Source organism: Schistocerca gregaria, chromosome X, assembly GCF_023897955.1.
Source record: "Schistocerca gregaria isolate iqSchGreg1 chromosome X, iqSchGreg1.2, whole genome shotgun sequence".
NCBI lineage: Eukaryota > Metazoa > Arthropoda > Insecta > Orthoptera > Acrididae > Schistocerca > Schistocerca gregaria.
In genome coordinates, this window is record NC_064931.1 from 316,705,367 (window position 1) to 316,730,085 (window position 24,719).

The 24,719-nt window shown below is 42.9% G+C and overlaps 1 protein-coding gene across 3 annotated transcripts in view; it reads left to right on the forward strand.

The window, feature by feature from the left end:
• Nucleotides 1–24,719, forward strand: part of LOC126299284 (constitutive coactivator of peroxisome proliferator-activated receptor gamma-like) — a 633,226-nt gene that overhangs the window by 52,378 nt on the left and 556,129 nt on the right. For 2 of the 3 annotated variants that reach the window (XM_049991070.1, XM_049991069.1), the window contains one exon: nucleotides 21,463–21,564. The gene's annotated coding sequence lies outside the window, so the exon portion shown is untranslated. Of the gene's footprint in view, nucleotides 1–21,462; nucleotides 21,569–24,719 lie in introns of all 3 variants that reach the window. The other variant, XM_049991071.1, reaches the window with a different exon arrangement.

Genomic DNA, 24,719 nt, shown 5'->3' on the forward strand with positions numbered 1-24,719 from the left:
CTGCGGAGCTATGGGTTATCGTCTCAGTTGTGCGACTGGATTCATGATTTCCTGTCAGGAAGGTCGCAGTTTGTAGTAATAGATGGCAAATCGAGTAAAACTGAAGTGATATCAGGTGTTCCCCAGGGAAGCATCCTGGGACCTCTACTGTTCCTGATCTATATAAATGACCTGGGTGACAATATGAGCAGTTCTCTTAGGTTGTTCGCAGATGATGCTGTAATTTACCGTCTAGTAAGGTCATCCGAAGACCAGTATAAGTTGCTAAGCGATTTAGAAAAGATTGCTGTATGGTGTGGCAGTTGACGCTAAATAACGAAAAGTGTGAGGTGATCCACATGAGTTCCAAAAGAAATCTGTTGGAATTCGATTACTGGATAAATAGTACAATTCTCAAGGCTGTCAATTCAACTAAGTACCTGGGTGTTAAAATTACGAACAACTTCAGTTGGAAAGACCACATAGATAATATTGTGGGGAAGGCGAGCCAAAGGTTGCGTTTCATTGGCAGGACACTTAGAAGATGCAACGAGTCCACTAAAGAGACAGCTTACACTACACTCGTTCGTCCTCCTTTAGAATATTGCTGCTCGGTGTGGGATCCTTACCAGGTGGGATTGACGGAGGACATCGAAAGGGTGCAAAAAAGGGCAGCTCGTTTTGTATTATCATGTAATAGGGGAGAGTGTGGCAGATATGATACACGATTTGGGATGGAAGTCATTACAGCATAGACGTTTTTCGTCGAGGCGAGACTTTTTTACGAAATTTCAGTCACCAACTTTCTCTTCCGAATGCGAAAATATTTTGTTGAGCCCAACCCACATAGGTAGGAATGATCATCAAAATAAAATAAGAGAAATCAGAGCTCGAACAGAAAGGTTTAGGTGTTCGTTTTTCCCACTCGCTGTTCGGGAGTGGAATAGTATAGAGATAGTGTGATTGTGGTTCGATGAACCCTCTGCCAAGCACTTAAATGTGAATTGCAGAGTAGTCATGTAGATGTAGATGTGTAATGTAGGCATAGCATTAACTTTTAAAATGCATCTCTCTGCTTCTGCCTTGGATGTAAATGATTTAGAAAGTGCGGAATGGTTAATAGATGAGCTGGGGGGATAGAATAGTGGAAGAGTAAAAAATATTTTCTGCATGTGTACATCTAAAACTGCTTATGGGATACTTTGAAGATGTGCTGAAGTGTTTTGAATGCTAAACAGCTAGTTATTCTGGCACAGAGTGCAATCTATAACAACTCACACATTGAAGGATTCAAGGAGCCCAATAGTAGCATGAAATCACAATCACTAAAATAATATGGAAAATGTCTCGCATCACTGTATCAGATGAGCAGCTTTGAATCTTTTGAAAGTTTGAATGCCATTGTGTGTTTCTTCCATTAACTTTCTGTTCATGCAAGTTTTTCGAGTACCCAGTGCCACCAACTGCAAGTAGACAAACCTGGACTATTAAAACCTCTGTTAAATTGAAGATGCCCAGATTCATCGTACTTGCATTTCAGTCGAATAGAAGACGGAATGCAGCAAATGATTCCACCAAATTTGATAATTGCAGGTTAACTAATGCCGAAGTCTACCTGAACTCAAAACTGTAACTGTGTGATAATTTACAGCTGCAACGAGATGAAAATACATAATCTGGTGTTTGACATGTATGTGAGGTTCCATACTTCTTAATATGAACAGAATGGATGTCTACTCACCCCACGGAAACTCAAGAAGCTGGCGCCAATCATCGTAATAGACTGCTCAAAAAAGAGCGCTGTATGAACTGAATTTAATTTAATTTGCATCTTCAGCAAATTTCCCAGTACACATTTTGCTGTCTGCTGTAGTTCTGCATTAGCATGTGACAATCTATTGCCTGCTCACTGCTGTTGTGCAAATGAACAAGTTCTGTGCCATGCCCAGAGCATTTCATAATGGTATCTCAAGGTGTGAATGTCGTTACAGATGTTAAGGGTTTGTATGATAATGAATGCAGACAGTTCATAGTTAAAAGATATTACGTTCATAGCTTATACAAAAGATGTTGGTCTACTAGACATTCTGAGTGAGCATTACATCACTAAACCTTTCAAGGATGTGAATTGTGCTAAAACAAGGAGGTGTGCAAAGTGGTTAACACATTTCTAGCGTGGAATTCACTGGAATGGTCTGGGTACACCCTATAAAGACATGGTGACATGCTTTCATTATTCGACCACATGGCTACAATCATCTACGTCAAAGGTGAGGAGGTCACATGGATGTGTCGAAGCTTCAAGTATGCAGCTATTAAAGACCTGGAATTCTGTGGGTGTCCTGCTATCCATCAACCCAGGAAGGAGAAGAAGAATTTGTGGCAAAATAGTGCTGTGTATTCTAATGAAAATGTAAAATTACTTTTAAGTTTGATGAGAAATAAATGAATTTTTACCCCACATTCTGTGTACTTTCTTTCACAAGGTGTATTCACCCAAATACCATGTCCGTGGTTTTCCTCAAGAACTGGAGATTTAATTTTAGATGTGTTTGCTATGTGTCTCTAGAAGTGGATACAGTCACATCCCACCTGCCCTCACAACAAAATATGTGCTGCGTGATAGGCATGTTCTCATGCAATCAGTACATGTACCTTATTTCCCATCTTAAACCTACATCCTTAACACACTCATGTTTAAAACTGGCATCATTTCCATCTTACACATATCCTTTATGTATACATTTGATGAGGGTTTTCTGTAAATAACAAAAGTAAGGTAACAAATTTTTGTCATTTATTCAATTATCATAGATGCTCCACTGTAGAGTGAAAATTTCATTCTAGTATCATAGGTGCAGTTTGGTACTTAAAATAGAATTTGCTCCTTTTTCCACAACAGATAATATTTGATTATTGGGATACAATTTGATCCTTCTGATAGAATTTAGTTCTTCAGGTACAATTTAGTTCAATGCAGAGATATTTAATAATTTACTAATAACTATTGCTACAATTTGCTTTTAGTATTTTTCATTGCAGAGGTACTGGTACTGTTACTGTTACTAATAACTCTAACTAGAAATAAAATACCTTCCACAGTCCACCCAACAGTAGCATTGGTTGAGAGTATTTTTACAATTTTAAGTATAACAGATTGAGAACACTTACAATTTTCAGTAGTGCTGGTTGAGAATATTCTCTCTCTCTCTCTCTCTCTCTCTCTCTCTCTCTCTCTCTCTCTCTCTCTCTCTCTCTCTCGTGTGCCACAAATGACTCATTAATCATCATGAGCTGGCAAACCGATTTTAGACTACAGCACAGTGTGCATCTCATACCGTCAAGACCGAATACTAGTTTACTGCACCATGTGCGATGGCTGCTGTGGAATACAGTGAACACATCTGTACAGGCACTCTAAATAGTCTTCAGGCGCGAGGGCCCTTGATGCTGCATGACACACGCCCCTTTCCTACCTCTGGATGGCATCTTCCAATGTATGAATGCATACATTTTGGATCTTGGACCCACAAACTCCACAATGGGTGATTCATTTGCCTCACCTTTCAGTATTCTGATAACCTTGTTCTGTGGAACAATGCCGTAATGATTATGGGCTGTGTATGAAGACATTTCAAATGCTTCAATGACACTTCTATACTTCATTTGGATCACAGTTCTTCACCCAATAGATGAAGTTATTTGTATCTGTGTAATGTAACTTAACAATGAACGAAATGAGGTTTCGCGAACTCGTAATGGAATCGGTACATGTGGAATTTTGACATATCTTAGAATGCACATCCCCACAGACAGGTTTCATGAACACTATTAGAGTCCTTGACATCTCCATTGTAACTAAGAACTTGTTGAAGGTAGTGACCATTCAAAATTTTGTCTGGTGATAACACTAATTTACGCCATAACGCCCATCCCAGCACTACCTAATAAGAATTTTGCAAATTTTTTTGTGGTCTTGCTGAAATTGTTATTCATCAATTTATGAAAATCTCTTTTGAAATAATTTTTCACGGATACCCTCTTTCTGTTATTTAAATCAATATACTCATCAATAAGAGTGACTGCGTGAAGGAGACCGCGTGCCTAACTGCGGTTAGCTCCATCCCTAAACTGAGAAACTGCTATAGGTTTCTGTAATGCGTGATGTAGCGCTTCTTGTTCTCCAGTGTTGTCATCAACTTCGGAATGGTCCAGCCTCACGGAACTAGTTGCTCTGGATATAATGGCAAATAGCTTTGTGTGTCATGCAAACTATTATGGTATGCGATGTCTACCTCAACATACAAAACACCAGAATCTGCTCCCACACTATGGATAGTTTCACCTAGTCCCCTGCATTTAGCTTAAGACAACCATCGGAACTTCCGAATTGGCAGCGATTGTTGCATGACGTACCCTACAAGTTATTAACATTTATATATGTGATGCAGCTCGAATCATGGAATGTGTTGAATCTCTCACCCATATGTGGGCTTTTCATCTTCGTGTGTGTATACACACATTGTCGAAGTCCCCCCACAGATCTCTCACTCAAAGAAAAGAAGCATGGCAGCATCAGTAAAAAGCTTGAAGTTGACTTTCATTTTTTGCATGGTGTCCCAAGGCAACCCGAGTACTGTGCAATAGAAAGCAGAGTTCAGAGAGTATGTGTCCATGCATACACTCCAGCGTTTCTTTAAAACATCCAGCAGTAAATGCACTTCCATGTCCACATAAAGTTGCATAGTCACCCAAATTTGGAATGTTAAATTCCTGCCAAATATTCATTAACTGCTCAAACTATGCATCCGATGTGGGATCACCCTTAAGGTTACTGTAGAATGCAGCTATGTTGGGTAGCCTGGTTTCATTGAGTTTCACCATATGATCCAGATATTCTTATGGGAAAACTCCCCTCCTTTGTCACAAGCTGAAACTTCGTGCCATTGGGTTATGCACATCGGGTGATATGCGTATCCTCCTGAGGCAGAGTTTCAACAAGTTTATGGAGTGGTGCCTGCATAAAGTGTTGAGAGTTCAGGGAATAGAGCGTAATTATAGGTAACATTTGTTTTGTGAATAAGATGTATTTCTTGAATATTGGGCAGGAATACAACCCCTGCTCAGTGATAAAGTATCATAACTGCTTAGATTGTAGAAAAGGACAGGTATGCGCCCTGTAATTTATACTTCAGGTTGCATGTGTAATGGGCAGCAGGATGCAACTTCGCCTTTAGATGACTCGTCTCTGTGAGAAGTTTCCACTTTCCAATCTAACAGCTGCCCACAGATATAAATTAAACAGCCTTCACGTATAAACATTATTCTCCTTTGACTCTGTCATGGGAATCAACCTACCATGAAAGTTTCCCAACTCAGTGAGCAACCAAATAGTGGGATTACCCCAACATACGATTTCTGTTGCAAGACATAAATCATACATACATATGACCTGGTACCCTGCTGCATATGGTACGTGTTTGTGACGTTTGTATGTGAGGCTGTAGATTCACCTTCAGTGTCTCACCGTAGTGAGGCATTCAAAATCAGCATAAACAATAAAGGGGCATGGTTCCTGGCAGTGGGCCATACACTGAGTCTTTCTATAGCAATCAGTATGGGACACGTCGCTGAGCAGCTTCACCACAAGTGAGTACTTGAAGGTACTTGCTAGAGGCGCACATTCGTTCTCCCTTTGCTCCATATTCAGGAGGAATTGCAAAAGGCGTCAGTTAGCATGATATAAGCTATTTTATGCAGTGTGTAAGCTTGCAGAGTATATATAATCATCTTTCTAAAGTTCGAGGTGTAGCAGCATTAAAGTCTGTAAAACACCCACCCACCCACACACACCTACACCTGCCTTTCATTTCTGATGAATTGTATAGGTGTGTGTATAGAAAAATGTGCTATAATAGATACAGATGTGTAGGTCACTTTGGCTCAGTTGCAGTACCATACTAGCTTTTGTAGTAGTAAATTCAATAAATTCGATTATAACACATACTGGTTTCCTAGTAGAACAGTCAGATTGATGTTTTATTAAAAAGTCACTTCAGGAAAAGGCATTCAGACACCTTAAGCAAATATGCGCTTTATGTCTGTGCCTACTCAGTTGGGAGGAGAGGAGGGGGACTTGTCTCTGATCCAGCAATAATGGTAATTGTCTTACTTATTTTCTTCTTCTAAGAATAACAGCATGTTCACATTCACCTTACGTTGAGCTGCTAATTCCGAGAAATGGACTGCTCCAAGAACCGTATTCAAAACTTTACCATCATCTGCCTTACACCCATCCAGGGTGAAAACATGAACCAATATATTGGTATTCTGTGCCTCAGATTTAGATATGTATTGGGGGTTTAATGGGAAATTCGATACCCTCAAAGTTATAAAACCCACAAATATCAATACTTCTGCTGTATTGTGATATGTGCTGAAGATGCACCTTATAATTTCTCTTGCAAGTGAGCATTGACCCCACAAAGCAATAATGATCTCCGTTTTTGACATTAATGCATGACTTCCTGCTAGATATATCATCAGGAAGCTGGACTCTCCATTGATTGATGGGATCATGGACATGTGTATGGATGTCGAGATTTATTATGTGGTGTTGACTCGCCAATCTTTCAAAGTGCCGCTGCGCAGTTATGCACGTCCTGTACATGTGGTGCCGTCTGGCAGCCGTGCAGCAGCAGCAGCGCCATCTAAGCGGTCAGCCAACCAGTGGCCGCTAGACTCGGACTCAGTTCTTATTTCACTGTCAAAGTGTGTACACATCTTACTTTGTTTACTTGACCTGTGACTTACATGAATTGTCATCAAACGTATTTGTTCAACTAGAAGTTATAATAATTAGCAACGAGGTAGTGAATTTTTCTTTTTCATCGTTGATCGACCAGTTTCCATGGCTACTTTAGAGCAACTATTGCAAGGTCTCATAGAACAGCAAACGCAATTCGTGATTTCGGCGCGGCATCCAATGCGGGGCATCTCTCGTCATTGTCTCTCCCTCCTTTTCCTCCATACAACGAGATGGCAGAAGACTGGTCTGGTTATGTAAAATGTCTTTGACAGCACTTCTTGGCATTTCATGTCGTGGATGACCAAACATGTAAGTCTCTGTTCCTTTCATTCATTTCACTTCTAATGTATCGGTTGTTGTTGCAATTGGCTCCTTTGAAAGATTGTGCGTCTTTGTCCTTTGCTGAAATGTGTTCACTTCTGTCCATATATTTTCAAAAGCATATGCATGTGGTAGCCTCTCGTGTTGCCTTTTATCGTTGTCAAAAACAACCGAATCAATCCTATCGCACTTGGGCTACTGAACTTCACAGGCTCAGTAGAAAGGGCAAACTTTTGCTGACATTCACAAAGAATCCTACACAGATTCCATGGTACGGGATGTTGTTGTTCGATCATCGCCCAACTACGAAGTTAGGCAACGTGTCCTTTAGTTGGCAAATCCCACTCTGCCGCCGTTGGATAAGCAGCTGCCAGCAGCAAGTCTTATACCCCTAGCTTACTTGTTACATAGTTTAATTCTTAATTTCTTTGCATGTTTTTGGGTACTTGCATTGTTTAATTCATGAATTTTAGGCATGTTATAGTATTTGAGAGTTATAGCATCGCGCTTTAGTGTTTCCTTGGTAGATTCTTACTTAAACTGCGTGTGAGTTTCGTATAGGTGGTGTAATTTCGAGTTTTAGTTACTGTAATCATAAATTCAGGCAGATTGTAGCACAGTCATTAGGCATTTGTACAGGTTAGTTAATACATTCTTTGCATGTTTCGCTTACGTTATCTAGGCATGGACTCGTGATTCAGTAACTGTTGTTCAACATCAATTAGAATGGCAGGGACTACAATTACTGTGTTCGGATGATGGCTGAGTTGGCATCCCTTGGCTCACAACTGCAAGCGGCGCTGACATCGGTCGCGCAGCTTGAGGCTGTTGCCAATGGCCACCACTGTGGGGAGCCAGACTTTGGTATCACGGGGATGTCAACCTCGTCCCGTCTGTCCCCAGATCGATCTGCTGCTGTGGTTGACCCGGTTACTGGGTGCAGTGGGGCTGAGCCCTCGCCTGTGGTTGATTGGGATGTTGTTCCAAGGCGTGGCAGGCAGCGAAAGACGTCCCCAGTGGCTGATCAGAAAGCCTGCTCGGTGCGTCTGACAAACAGGTTTCAGGCACTGTCTCTGGCTGAGCCAGGTGCAGCTGCCTGCCCTGTTTCAGAGGATCATTCTCAGCCTTCAAGGTCCAGGCATTCACAGAGGGTGGGCTTATTGGTAGTTGGAAGCTCCAATGTTAGGCACGTAATGGGGCCCCTTACGCATATGGCAGCTGAGGAGGGGGAGAAATCCAGTGTGCATTCTGGGAGGAGTCATTCCTCATGTGGAAAGGGTCTTCCCGGGTGCCATGAAGAGCACAGGGTGCAGCCAGCTGCAGGTGGTGGCACATGTCAGCGCTAATGACGTATGTCGCTTTGGATCTGAGGAAATTCTCTCTGGATTCCAGCGGCTATCTGATTTGGCGAAGGCTGCCGGTCTTGCTCACCATCTGCAGCATCGTTGACAGAACCGACTGTGGACCTTTGGTGCAGAGCTGGGTAGAGGGTCTGAATCAGAGGCTCAGACGGTTTTGCGACCATGTTGGCTGCAGATTCCTTGACTTGCGCCATAGGGTGGTCGGGTTTTGGGTTCCGCTGAATAGGTCAGGAGTTCACTACACTCAGCTGGCAGCTACACGGGTAGTGGAGGCTGTGTGGCATGGACTGGGCGGTTTTTTACGTTAGAAGGCCTCGGGAAAGTACGGGGTGGGCTGCAATGTCAAAGGGTGCTTGGCAATTACAGGACGTGCTTGGATCAAGGAACAGTCGGAATTATAGTTGTAAATTGTTGTAGTTGCGCTGGAAAAGTCCCTGAGCTTTAAGCGCTAATAGAAAGCACAGAAGCTGATATCGTTATAGGTACAGAAAGCTGGCTAAAGCCTGAAATAAGTTCTGCAGAAATTTTTACGAAGTCTCAGACAGTGTTCAGGAAAGATAGATTAGGCAGAATTGGTGGTGGAGTGTTTGTGTGTGTCGGTAGTGGTTTATCTTGTAGTGAAGTCGAAGTAGATACACTGTGCGAATTGGTGTGGGTGGAGGTTATACTTAACAGCCGAACTAAGTGAATAATTGGCTCCTACCGACCCCCAGACTCCGATGATACAGTTGCGGAACAGTTCACAGAAAGTTTGAGTCTCGTAACAAATAAATACCCCCTATACGGTTATAGTTGGCGGGGACTTAGACCTTCCCTCGGTATGTTGGCAAAAATACTTGTTCAAAACTGGTGGTAGGCAGAAAACACCTTCCAAAGTTGTCCTAAATGCTTTCTCCGAAAATTATTTTGAGCAGTTGGTCCACGAACCCACGCAAATTGTAAATGGTTGCGGAAACACACTTGACCTCTTAGCCACAAACACTCCAGAGCTAATAGAGAGCACCATGACTGATACAGGGATTAGTGATCACAAGGTCGTTGTAGCTAGGGTCAATACCGTTTCTTCCAAATCCACCAGAAACAAACGCAAAATAATTTTATTTAAAAAAGCGGGTAAAGTGTCACTAGAAACATTCCTAAGAGTGAATCTCCATTCGTTCCGAACTGGCTATGCGAATGTAGACGAGATGTGGCTCAAATTCAAAGATATAGTAGGAACAGGTCCGAACGCTGTTGCAGAGGCAACGGAAAAAGCATGCGAAGTTCAGAAGAACGCGAAATCCCGAAGATGGGCTAAAATTTACAGACGCGCGAAATTTGGCATGTATTTCGATGCGAGATGCCTTTAATAGGTTCCACAACGAAACATTGTCTCGAAATTTGGTAGAAAATCCGAAGAAATTCTGGTCGTACGTAAAGTACACAAGCGGGAAGATGCAGTCAATACCTTCGCTGCGCAGTGCCGATGGTAGTTATCGACGACTGTGCCACTAAAGCGGAGTTCTTGAACGCAGTTTTCCGAAATTCCTTCACCATTGAAGACGAATGGAATATTCCAAAATTTGAAACACGAACATCTGCTAGCATGAGTTTCTTAGAAGTAGATACCTTAGGGGTTGCGAAGCAACTCAAATCGCGTGATATGGGTAAGTCTTCAGGTCTAGATTGTATACTGATTAGGTTCCTTTCAGATTACGCTGATATAATAGCTCCCTACTTAGCAATCATATACAACCGCTCGCTCACCGATAGATCTGTACCTACAGACTGGAAAATTGCGCAGGTCGCACCAGTGTTTAAGATGGGTAGTAGGAGTAATCCATCGAACTACAGACTTATATCACTGACGTCGGTTTGCACTAGGGTTTTGGAGCATATACTGTATTCAAACATGATGAGTCACCTCGAAGGGAACGATCTATTGATACGTAATCAGCATGGTTTCAGAAAACATCGTTCTTGTGCACAAAGTAATGGCCGCTATCGACAGGGGATCTCAGGTTGATTCCGTATTTCTAGATTCCCGGAAAGCTTTTGACACCGTTCCTCACAAGCGACTTCTAATCAAGCTGCGGAGCTATGGGGTATCGTCTCAGTTGTGCGACTGGATTCATGATTTCCTGTCAGGAAGGTCGCAGTTTGTAGTAATAGATGGCAAATCGAGTAAAACTGAAGTGATATCAGGTGTTCCCCAGGGAAGCGTCCTGGGACCTCTACTGTTCCTGATCTATATAAATGACCTGGGTGACAATATGAGCAGTTCTCTTAGGTTGTTCGCAGATGATGCTGTAATTTACCGTCTAGTAAGGTCATCCGAAGACCAGTATAAGTTGCTAAGCGATTTAGAAAAGATTGCTGTATGGTGTGGCAGGTGGCAGTTGACGCTAAATAACGAAAAGTGTGAGGTGATCCACATGAGTTCCAAAAGAAATCTGTTGGAATTCGATTACTCGATAAAGAGTACAATTCTCAAGGCTGTCAATTCAACTAAGTACCTGGGTGTTAAAATTACGAACAACTTTAGTTGGAAAGACCACATAGATAATATTTTGGGGAAGGCGATTCAAAGGTTGCGTTTCATTGGCAGGACACTTTGAAGATGCAACAAGTCCACTAAAGAGACAGCTTACACTACACTCGTTCGTTCTCTGTTAGAATATTGCTGCCCAGTGTGGGATCCTTACCAGGTGTGATTGACGGAGGACATCAAAAGGGTGCAAAAAGGGGCAGCTCGTTTGGTATTATCACGTAATAGGGGAGAGAGTGTGGCAGATATGATACGCAAATTGGTATGGAAATCATTACAGCAAAGACGTTTATCGTCACGGCGAGATCTTTTTACGAAAATATCAGTCACCAACTTTCTCTTCCGAATGCGAAAATATTTTGTTGAGCCCAACCCACATAGGTAGGAATGATCATCAAAATGGAATAAGAGAAATCAGAGCTTGAACAGAAAGGTTTAGGTTTTCGTTTTTCCTGCGTGCTGTTAGGGATTGGAACGGTAGAGAGATAGTATGATTGTGGTTCGATGAACCGTCTGCCAAGCACTTAAATGTAAATTGCAGAGTAGTCATGTAGATGTAGATGAAGATGAAGTCCTATCCATCGCTCAGTCTTCTGAAATTTCTCACACTCTGGAACGCTAATAGAGGCATGGGGTGATGTCGGGGAAATACAACCTCTGTGCACTGTTGACGAAGCGTGTGGCATGTCCCCGCCTGCCGACGTGGCCGCAGTACGCTCCCAAGCCCAGTCTCGGCCTAACCATAAACAAACCTCTAAGAAACTGCAGCAAAACCCACGGCAACTTCCTTCATGTCCGCTGTGTTTTACAAAACATTCATGAGGGTATTGTTCACAACGTTGGGCCGTGTGTCACAAATGCAAAAAAAAATATGGTAATGTGTCATCTGTTTGAAAATCCGACCGCATACATGATGTTCATGAACATGGCGCTGACTCTGATTCTGTGTTGTCTGTCAATTGTACTTCTTCCCTTTCAGGGAAGTTATTCCTCAGTGTCCAAATACTTGGTCGACATGTTTGCATGCAGGTGGATACTGGTTCTGCTGCCACTATCATCAATTCTCAGATGTATCTGCAGTTGGGTTCTCCAATCCTGTCACCTTTCCCTAGGCAATTACGGACTTACAATAAACAGAAGATTTCTCTCTTAGGACAATTTGATGCTGAGGTATCTTACAAATCTGTCGTTGGCACTGTTCCCATATTTTTGGTCAACCATAGTAACACAGAGGATCTTTTTGGATTCGATGCCTTTCACGTTTTTGGGTTCTTCATAGATGACTGTCAATATCATCTCTGATGCTATTCCTTACGCTCAATTAGATTCCTTGTCGATGACATTTTCATCCCTTTTTCTCCTGGGTTAGGCCGTGCAAACGACTTTGAAGCTCATATCACACTCAAACCCACTGCTCAGCCCATTCCTGTGGGCCTTCGTGATCAGGTCAAACAGGAGTTGGATCGCATCACTGCTTCAGGGGTCTTGCTTTCTGTCACTTGCGGTGAGTGGTCCTCTCCTGTCGTCGTTGCTAAGCCAAATGGTGATATTCGTATCTGTGGCGATTTCAAACCCACTGTAAATGCTCAATATTTTATCGACACTTACCCTATGCGTCGACCTGCAGAATTGTTCACTATACTTGCTGGAGGCCAGTATTTTTCTAAACTTGACCTGTCAGAAGCTTATCATCAACTTCCTGTCGACGCTGCTTCCTGGCAGTTTCTGGTCCTTAACACACCTTTCAGCCTCTATCAATTCCAACGATTGCCATTCGGGGTTGCCAGCGCCCCTGCTCTTTTTCATCAATTCTCAGAACAAGTAGTGCTCACTGTCCCTGGGTGTATAAATTACAAGGACGACATTGTTGTCACTGGCTCCACCACTGAAGAACATCTTCAGAATCTCTGCACACTTTTTCATGTCTTACAGACTGCCGGGCTTAAGTGTAATCTTCAGAAATCAAAATTTTTTCAGGCATCTATCACGTACTTGGGGTTTCAACCCTCTCGGGATAGTATTAATCCGCTTCCCACATCCATTAAGGAACTGCAGGCCTTCTTGGGGGAAAATAGCATACTATCACAGGTTTTAACCGTCTGCTGCTTCGGTGGCTCAGCCGTTGCATTGCCTGTTGCATAAAAACGTGCCTTTTCACTGGTCCACATCATGCGATGCAGCTTTCCAGAAATTGAAGACAATGCTGAAACAGGACCCGTGCCTGGCTACTTATCGACCTGGCCAACATCTTGTTCTTGCCACAGATGCCTCTCAATACGGGGTTGGTGCAGTCCTTGCCCACCGTTTTTCTGACGGTTCTGATCTGCCCATTGCTTATGCCTCCAAAATGTTCACAGATGCCCAATGAAAGTATTCTCAAATTGAAAAAGAAGCTTTGGCCATTATTTATGCTCTTCATAAGTTTGGTGTTTTTCTCTATGGATCCAAATTTCATCTTGTTACGGATCACAAGCCACTTGTTTCCTCGTTTATTCCATCAACGTCACTTCCCGACAAGGCTGCACACTGCCTCCAGTGTTGGGCTCTTTACTTGTCTCGTTTCAATTATGACATTCATTTCCAGCCGACTGCTCAACATGCGAATGCTGATGCCCTGTCTTGCCTTCCCATGGGACCTGATCTGGCATTCGATAGGGCCGAACTTTTGTGTTTCCACCTGGAAGTTGCCGAGCAGCGGGTTGTGGACAGGTTCCTCATCACCAGGGACTGGCTGGTGGCTGCTACGGGTTCTGACCCTACCCTCTCCCGGGTTTTACAATATTCAGAAGAATTGGCCAGATCGTCCGTCCTCTAAGACTTGTGATCTGTTGCGGAACTACTACGCTTTGTGTTACCGCCTCACAGCTAGGGACGGTGTTATCCTCCTTTCCACGGAAAATGTTTCGCCGCGTGTTGTGGTACCTGCGTCTTTGCTTGCTTCGCTCTTGCGCCTCCTTCACCAAGGGCACTGGGGTGTGTGTCGCACAAAATCTCTGGCGTGCCGTCATGTGTACTGGCCCGGCATCGACTCTGAAATCGCACACATGGTCGCTGCCTGCGGCCCCTGCCCCGAAGTCATCTTTGTCACTGTTGCCTTCGCCTGAGAAGCCCTGGGAGCGTAGTCATGGTGACTTCATGGGACCTTTTTTAGGTGCTTATTGGCTTCTCATTATTGACGCCTACTCTAACTCCTTTCATTGTCCATTGCACGTCGCCTACCACCGTGGCAACCACAAGTGCTCTAGCTTGCATTTTGTCTCTGGAAGGGCTTCCCTCTACTCTCGTTACTGATAATGGTCCGCAATTTGCCTCTTCCGATTTTGCAGATTTTTGTGCCCATCACAGCATCATGCACGGATCCTCCGTTCCATCCACAGTCCAACGGTGAGGCTGAACGTCTGGTCCGCACATTTAAGGTTCAGATGAAACTCCTGACTTCTTTAGCTGCTGATGATGCGCTTCTCCAATTTCTGGCTTCTTACCGTTTCACCGCCATGGGCAACCACAGCTCGGCTGAGCTCTTACATAGCTGACAGCCCCGCACGCTACTTCATCTTCTGCGGCGTTCCACATCATGGCCGTAGGTGCCTTCGCTTGGCTGGTTCACTGCACCAGTTGTAAGCACATTTAAATTCATCATGCTAAAAAGCATAACATCTTCGATATAATTAATATTACCAATGTTTGTATCAACAGTGTATAGATTCTCCAGTAATAAGGATCATCATAGCGTCCTGCTGTGTCTATCACTCCTCTTTTTATACTCTAAAGATTTACAATGACAGCACATGATCACCCCAATCACACTACTTTGTGTGCTAGATATCCTGGTGGTATTGCGAGGACATGACACAATAACAATAGCATGTAAGCAGAGCATACACGGACAGGGGATCACTGTGGCAAAGATATGAGCTGAAAATGGGTCAGTCCATTGAGATAAGCGACGTTGACAAAGGGCAGATTATTATTACACAGAACCTGTGGAAGACTATCTCGAAAATCGCCATGCTGGTCCAATGTTCACATGCTACTGTCATGACAATCTATAGAAAGATGTGGAAGGACAGTGATACTACCATTGGGTGCTAAATGGTAGGACATCCATAACTTTTCACAGAATGTGGCGTTTGGAGGCTTGTCTGTATCGAAAAGTAGGATAGATGGTGATCTGTGGCATCTCCAGCAAAAGAACACAATGCTGGTGCACGTTCAAGTGTTTTGGAGCACACAGTTCATCATACATTGTTGAACATGGAGCTCTGCCACAGACCACCTCTATGTACTCACATGCTCACCCAACAACATCGTCAGTTACGATTGCAGTGGACATGGAACCATTGAGATTTGACCATCAGTCAATGGAAACGGGTCGGCTCTTCAGGTGAATCACATTTTTATGACCCTATGTCACTGGTCATCTCCACAAACGCCACTATAGCGGTGAACGTCAGTTCAAAACATGTAGCACGCCATGAATGCAGGCTGTTGGGAGCAGTATTACACTATGGGAGATATTCTCCAGTGAATGCATGGGACCTGTGGTAGTAATCAAAGACAAGTTGACAGCTACATCCCTTCATTCTTGGCATCTTCCCTGATGGCGATGTCATCATTCAGCAGTTTCATTGTCATGTCTCGTAGCCACCACCGTGCTACAGTGGATTGAAGAGCATTATAGTGCACTCATGTTGATGTCTCGGCGACCAAATTCGCTTGCTGTAAATCCTATGGAAGCCATCTGGGTCGCTATGGGGCACCATCACAATCAGTGGCCTGCTATTTACGTGAATTACATGACCTCTGTGTAGATGTCTAATGCCACATACCTCTACAAACCTACCAACAAACTTTAGGATCACTGACATGCAGAATCAGTGATGAATTTTGTTCCAAAGATGGACAAACAAGATACTAAGCTGGTGGTCATAATATTTTGGCTCATCAGAGTATAGCGCATTGTCGACATCCATGTCCAGCTCACGATGAACGGAGAGAAAGCAGTACACCTTACCTCCATCTCCTTTTAAACCATTACAGGCCTATTCTCCAATCTGCTCATGTGAAGCAGTACATGTCGTCAGCGGCAGAAATATGGCAACTGGAAGAGCCATTGGTTGTAACATTTGATGTATCAGTTTCTTCATGATCTTTGTGTGCACTGGAAACAAAAACAGCTAACAACATATGTTGGTTATATACTTCTTTATAAATAAACAAACATTTGTGACAAGGAAGAATATGAATATTATTGCTCCTCTTATCACTTGGAGCAATGTCAGCTCTCGTCATTGTTTCCTGCCTAACGACATATTTGGAAATACACAGCCAAATACACTCCTGGAAATGGAAAAAAGAACACATTGACACCGGTGTGTCAGACCCACCATACTTGCTCCGGACACTGCGAGAGGGCTGTACAAGCAATGATCACACGCATGGCACAGCGGACACACCAGGAACCGCGGTGTTGGCCGTCGAATGGCGCTAGCTGCGCAGCATTTGTGCACCGCCGTCGTCAGTGTCAGCCAGTTTGCCGTGGCATACGGAGCTCCATTGCAGTCTTTAATACTGGTAGCATGCCGCGACATCGTGGACATGAACCGTATGTGCAGTTGACGGACTTTGAGCGAGGGCGTATAGTGGGCATGCGGGAGGCCAGGTGGACGTACCGCCGAATTGCTCAACACGTGGGGCGTGAGGTCTCCACAGTACATCGATGTTGTCGCCAGTGGTCAGCGGAAGGTGCACGTGCCCGTCGACCTGGGACCGGACCGCAGCGACGCACAGATGCACGCCAAGACTGTGGTATCCTACGCAGTGCCGTAGGGGACCGCACCGCCACTTCCCAGCAAATTAGGGACACTTGCTCCTGGGGTATCGGCGAGGACCATTTGCAACCGTCTCCATGAAGCTGGGCTACGGTCCCGCACACCGTTAGGCCGTCTTCCGCTCACACCCCAACATCGTGCAGTGCACCTCCAGTGGTGTCGCGACAGGTGTGAATGGAGGGACAAATGGAGACGTGTCGTCTTCAGCGATGAGAGTCGTTTCTGCGTTGGTGCCAATGATGGTCGCATGCGTGTTTGGCGCCGTGCAGGTGAGCGCCACAATCAAGACTGCATACGACCGATGCACACAGGGCCAACACCCGGCATCATAGTGTGGGGAGCGATCTCCTACACTGGCCGTACACCTCTGGTGATCGTCGAGGGGACAGTGAATAGTGCACGGTACATCCAAACCGTCATCGAACCCATCGTTCTACCATTCCTAGACCGGCAAGGGAACTTGCTGTTCCAACAGGACAATGCTCGTCCGCATGTATCCCGTGCCACCCAATGTGCTGTAGAAGGTGTAAGTCAACTACCCTGGCCACCAAGATCTCCGGATCTGTCCCCCATTGAGCATGTTTGGGACTGGATGAAGCGTCGTCTCACGCGGTCTGCACGTCCAGCACAAACGCTGGTCCAACTGAGGCGCCAGGTGGAAATGGCATGGCAAGCCGTTCCACAAGACTACATCCAGCATCTCTACGATCGTCTCCATGGGAGACTACCAGCCTGCATTGCTGCAAAAGGTGGATATACACTGTACTAGTGCCGACATTGTGCATGCTGTGTTGCCTGTGTCTATGTGCCTGTGGTTCTGTCAGTGTGATCATGTGATGTATCTGACCCCAGGAATGTGTCAATAAAGTTTCCCCTTCCTGGAACAATGAATTCACGGTGTTCTTATTTCAATTTCCAGGAGTGTATTTATTTCAATATTATTGATAATGCCCCAGAATTTGTCAACAATGCTTAGTTTAAAAAATACAAGCACAGAATGGGATGCAAACCTACATCTTTTAACTGCACAATCGACGACCAAATCCATTATGTTAGTACTGTGTTGTGGAATTTTTTTGTTGTAATCTCGGTTATTGTACTTTCTCTCGGAGGCTTATATTGTTGATGCATGATTAACTGACATTTAATGATAAGAGTGACTTGTCTGTGATAAACCTGATAAATCTTCAAATGCTCCAGTGCCTTAAAATGGTGTACTGCAAGTTATAATACAGGACAGCTAAATATGCCAAAATCAATGGTGTCTGTGCACTGAGTCAAAGATAGTACACCAGTACAGTGTAATGGTCTCTAGCCCTAAACGGAATTGATATAATTCTGCCATTAATGTATAATCGCTGGCTCGCGTTCAGGCACACTAAACTCTCATTTGGGAGGATGATGTTTCAAAATCTGACTTCAACCATTCTGATTTGGGTTGGGTTTTCCTTGATTGCCCTAAATCGCTCCAGGGAGCTTGTGCTCTGTCTCTAATGACCTCCATGTTGATGGACATTAGACTCAGGTCTGGATCAGATTACGGTGGTCGGTCAGGTGGTGGCAATTGCAGCGAGTGCGAAACCCATATTCTTGAAGATAAAAAACCTTTTTTCTCAAAGTGCCCAGCATCCAGCGCACGTTGGTCTATCGATTATTCATATGATTTTGAAACGCATCCCAACTCGTTTTTGAATGCATACTGTTGAGTTCTCAACGAATCGTAAGTTGATTTTTGAATGCGTGCAAAGTGTACGTGATGTCTCTGCCAGGGGATACCCCATCACATCTAGAAATAAAGAACATTCCTACAGTCAGAAGGGGACAGTGCTATACGAGCTAAGCCGAATAAACCTGAACATGTTCATGTTTGTTTATGTGATTAATTGGGAGTGCGAATGATCAGCATTGTTAGAATTATTAGTAAAATCCATAGATTCAGACTACCAGAATGAAAATGAACGGATAACAGGAATAACAGGTAAAAAAGATTACATATTATCTTCTCGGTGTATTCAAGAACATTAAATATTGACAGAAAATTTTTGCCACATCGATATATACTAAGGGCCATCCTTACAGTGCCCAGTTAGCAGCCGCTTAAGTTCTGTTCTCAAAATAGCGCGGTTGTACAAACATGTAATAACGCCCAGTCAGAATAAACCGGTGATTGTGGCAGGGTTATGGAAAGTATGCAGAGAATAAGTATGGCAGGAATAGTTACAGAATTACTGATGAAAAGATTGTTTGTTAGAACGAGGAGGGAAAAGAAAAGGTGACATCACACAAATTATATGGAAGAATATGACAATTCCAGATTTATGTAAAAATTTCGTATTACTACTTTTTGATCTCCTGCTTGAGAAACTGGAGCATATGAATGCAAGTTTGAAATGTGAAACTATTTCCTATAATAAAACTTTTTGTTTGGACTAGGCCTAATAGGCATTTCATATTGGCACTTCATGAATCATATTCTGTCGTGTTGTTAATGTGAATGAGATACATAAACATGACCATTTGTGCCAAAGCAGTCGCGCTTATTTAGCGTGTGTTACAACTGCTGCAATATTAGTCAGACCTATTTAGCTTTATCAAGCAGACAGTGACAAAGTAGACGTAACCAAATCAAGAAACCACGCCAGTTTTGGGTTCTACTTGTATTAACAGCTTTTTCATTATTAAACGACGACCTTTTTGATTTTTCATGCAACAAAACGTTTGACAAACTTTGATGAGGTAGTAGATTCTTCTGTAGAAAAGAAAGCACGCCATGTAAAGCTGTAGCAAGATTAGAGAAAAAATGCTAGGACCGAAGAATGAAGAAATGTGTACAGTCTTCCTTGTCTCTTGCCTATATTTCCTATATTTAATTTTTGTCACAAAAAAAGAGAACGTTATTTGCTAATAGACAATAAACAGTGCGCATTTTCTGAAGAGTTCTTGCTCTCCTGGGTACAAATAATCCCATCCAATACTAATTGTGAGCTTTTTTGAGGGAGGTAGGATGTCAAACCGTCCAACAGGGAGCGGGAGAGGCACCATGTGACAATTTAATTCCCACTTGCTGAATGTAAGTTTGATGGCTTCCTTTACAAGGTATGCAAGTTTGAATTCCACAGAGCGAAATACAGTGACATGCGAAACAAGACTGCTGTGTGAAGAGGTGTGGCACTGCACTTTAGCACACTTGAGACCAAATAAACATATCTTACACTTCCTCAAATATATATGTTTTAAATATCAAACTCTTCAAAAATATGTGCGCTACTAAATGAACATATTTTTGAAACATCGATTTTTCTTCAGTTTTTGACGTTCTATCTCAAATCCTCGAGGGGGTGGGGGGAGGGGGTCGCTACTATCATGTTTTTGCCCAGTCAGAAGTATCGTAGATCCAGGGCTGGTTACACTCTAAATCTTCCTCTCTTCCTTCACACTCACTCCACAGCAGGAGCAGCTGTCTGGCCAGGGAGGAAGGAATCGAAGAAGGTAGTTCCGTACGAAAAATTTGTTGTCAGTGAGTCATTTTATGGCACCTTACGGTAGTTCTACGGAAATGTATCACTTCAAGATCGCTAATTTGTCTCTTTTGCGGCAAATTTATTTTCTAAGCTCATGAGAAATGATAATAAAATGAAACTTCGTTTTTTTTTTTTTTTTCCAAATATGTTGGCTATCGGGACGTGCCCATACAGCCATCTCAACAGTGGAATGTCATTTATGATGATACGAACAGGACAACACAACACCTAGTCTCCAAGCAGAGAAAACCTCAGAGACGGCCGGGAATCGAACAAGGGCCCCTTCGGTTAGCAATCCGCCGCATTGACCGCTCAGGTACCAAGGCAGACATCTTTTAATTTTTGAAACTAAGGACATGGGACAGCTAAGAGCGAACATGATATTTGTTACGACTGATGCAAACTTATGGTGAATGTAGTTTTTGGATGAAGTTTCAGTTGACATCTACTTGTATTTCATGGCCGTTTTATTCACACGTTAAACATAAGAACACTGGATGTCAATGACTACTAGTTTCTCTGGTTTTCACTAAAGTATGAATGTCTCATACCACTTTCTGAGCACAAGGCAAGCTTATGAGGTTAATCATCTTGTTGATTAAGAAGCACCTTGAACTGTACTTAATCTTCTTATTGTTAGATCACAACCGGTTTTGTGGGATTGGAAACCACATCCTCATCTTATAATATCTTTTTTTTTGTGTCTCCTTTTCTGTTAACATGTCACTTGCTTGATACACATTGTCCAGTTCTTTGGAGTATTATGCTACTTCGCTGTAAGCACCCCCTCCGTTCTTTAAGCTAGCTGCTCATCAGGTGTTTATATAGTTTTATGTGTATCTTCTTGTTACCTGGCGATTGTGATGTAAGGTGTCTAGGCTCCGCCGGCCGTTTGGGACTTGGACCTGTACATCAGACTGATTTTGGCTCGTTGACTTACTGTCATCTTGAGACACCGAATGTTGGGTTCCATGTTCCGGGCTACTTAGCTTTTATGACTTAGCTATGTGTGAATAATTTCCTCTGTTTTATATGTTTTAAAGGTCCTTTAAAAATTTTCATATTAGTGAGTATTTTAGTTTGTGTTACTCTTTCATGATTCATTGTTTTGCAGGTACCACCTGTGGATGCCCTGTCTACAAGGTTAAAAAGTTGCCTGTGAGCGTCTGTGCATGGATTTCATTCTGTTCTTGAGAAAAAGAAGTTGGTTACACAAGTAAGTAAGTCCAGACATCGACATAATCGTAGCAGTAAACTTGTGGAGGTGGAAATTTATGTTAAGGACAATTTATATACAAGTCTACGAGACATATTTTATTATCAAATTACCACGTAACTGCTTCTCACATTGTGGGAGCATAAGTTTTAACGATAGCTAGGCATTCTACACTGACATTGTGAGTTGACATTGGCATGTCTGACCTTCGCTTTGGAGTTCTATAACCTCGCCAACATGCTGCTTTTCATGGATCAGATGAGCTGTTCTCCACTTTAAGCACTACACCGTAAGTATACATGCTTGTAAGGCTATGGGAAACCTAATGCAAGGTCTTTCCTCTGAAGGCAATGCGAAGTTTACCCGTGGGGTGGGATGTTCCCAAATGAACGGGTACAAAGGAACTGTTCACGAAAGTGAACGGAGGGACCAAGGAACCACCTCTAAAGAACGGTCGTTCACAGTTCATTTCGGTCACAATCGGTCTCATTCCCGGAACGGTAGTTCACCAGTTCTATTTCTTCCTTTCGTCATTCCCGCCTCCCTCTCGTTCAACTGGTCTCATTCTTTTTCCTCATTCTATTTCCACCGCTCCTACAGCTCGCATCATGTTGGAAGGTGGCCCTATCTGCAGTTTTGCGCATCCCACAGCTTTAACACCTAGTAGCCAAGAGGATTCATTCTCCATCCGAGCGGCTAGCCGCGAGGTACAAACTGGACTGCGAGAATCTCTCTCCCACATAGTGCGGTGTTGCCGTGTTTTGCGACAGTGCAGTTTCACTCACAAAGAGACCGAACTATTCACTGAGATGTCGATATTACTTATTGTAGCAGTATAGATGTGTATGTGTATCTTTATACATTTTAGTGTGATTTAAAAATGAAAATGTCATGTGACAGCAATAAATATGAAGTTCCTCACAAGCAACTTTAATCAAATTGCGTGCCTACGGAGCATCGTCTTAGTGTGCGACTGGTTTTGTGTTTTCCTGTCAGAAAGACCACTGTATGTAGTAATAGATGGAAAAAATCGAGTAAAATATAAGTGATATCTGGCTTTTGCAAAGAAGTGCTATAGGCGCTCCCCTGTTCCTGATGTAATAAATGATTTAGGAGACAATCTAAGCAGTCCTCTTAGACTGTTTGCAGATGATGCTGTGATTTACTGTCTTAAAAAGTCTTCAGAGTTTAAAACTACTTAGACAAGATATCTGTATGGTGAGAAAAGTGGCGGTTGACTCTACATAATGAAAAGTCTGAAGTCGTCCACATGAGTACTGATAGGAATCCGCTAAATTCTGTTTACAGAATACGCACGATTCTAAAGGGTGTGAATTCAACTAAATACTTAGGAATTACAATTACGAATAAATTAAAATGCAACATCACATGGATAACGTTGTGTGGAAAGCAAACCATAGACTGTGATTTATTGGCAGAACACTTAGAAAAAGCAACAGCTATGCTTTTCCACTCTCATCTGGAGTATCGCCGTTAGGTGTGGGATCCATAGCAGGTAGAATTGATCGAAAAAGTTCAAAGAAGGGCAGCTCGTTTTGTATTTTTGCGAAATAGAGGAGAGACTGCCACGGATATGATACGCGAATTGGGATGGCATTCATAAAAAAAAGGCGTTTTTCGTTGTATCAGGATTTTCTCAAGAAATTTCAGTCGCCAACTTTCTCCTCAGAGTGTGAAAATACTTTGTAGGCGCCCACTTACATAGGGATGAATGTTCATCATAATAAACTAAGAGAAATTAGAGCTTGCAAGGAAAGATAAAAGTGCTCGTGTTTGCTGCGCCCTGTTCGAGAGGGGAACGGTAGACAAATAGCTTCAAGGTGGTTCTTTGAACGCTCTGCCATGCACTCAATTCTGAATTGCAGAATAATCGTGTAGATGTAGATGCTTCACAAGCAGTCGAGGAGGTTTGTGTCCCGCATTTATAACATCTTCAAATGTGAATATGAAAGGGATATTTGTGCTTTTGACTTTTTGAAGTCTCATGAACGAACTGCAGAAGCACGTGTCGACAAGAGAACTGTACAGAGAATAGTAAACAAAAGTGTCAGAGCTGTAGAAAAATCGGAAAAATTTGTTATCGTGTCGCCTGAAAATCATCGAAATCGCAAGAACGGTCTTGACGTTTTAAAGCTCTCCGTGTTTGAAATGTATATATGAGAAGGGATACCCAACATCACAAAAACTTGTTACAATGATGCCTGAGCGGATTGGCTTCAAAGGTAGCGCTTAGTCGATGTAAATAATTTTAAAATACATTGGTTTTAAATATGTTAAGAGGAGAGTTTTCAGCTGAAAAACTGACATAGAAGCAGCACAAAGCGCGTCTGTTAGGAGGAGGTAGTTCTAAGTGTACTACATTGATGAAACATGGGTGAATTAGAATCGTTCCATGAATACCTACTGGTAAATTAGTGATGGTACTTGAGGTTTTAAAGTTCCATTAGGAAAAAGTTCTCGGATACTTATTCTTGTTGCTGGCTCTTCTTCTGATTTGATTCCTGAGAGTAAACTTGTGTTTAGGTGTAAGAAAAGCAGTAGTGACTATTATTCGGAAATGAACACTGTCACTCTCAAGAAGTGATTCACTGAACAATTTTTGCCATACCTAACTTCGAAGTTGGTCATTGTACGGTAATTACCGAGCCAGTTATCATTCAGCTGTTATAGAGAAATGACCACGTACGAGCGCCAGGAAAGGGGATATTGTGCTCTGGCTGAAAAATAAAAATATTCCGGACAATATAAGCCGGACTCGTGCTGTACTCCTGCAGCTCAATAATTTGTAAAAGTCACGCGACAGACTGTACGAATTTGACTTTCTTGCCTGTGAATGTGGCCGCACAGTTTTGCGTTTATCCCTATATTACTGTCAGTATAATTCGATAGAATTAATTTGCAGACATGGACTGTGCGGCTGGTCCTGGCAGAGGTTCAAGTCCTCCCTCGGGCATGGGTGTGTGTGTTTGTCCTTAGGATAATTTAGATTAAGTAGTGTGTAAGCTTAGGGACTGATGACCTTAGCAGTTAAGTCCCATAAGATTGCACACACATTTGAACATTTGAATTAATTTGCGCACAGTTTACAAGCTATGTGGAGGGGAAAGAAAAAAAACAAAACATTCAAGATAACA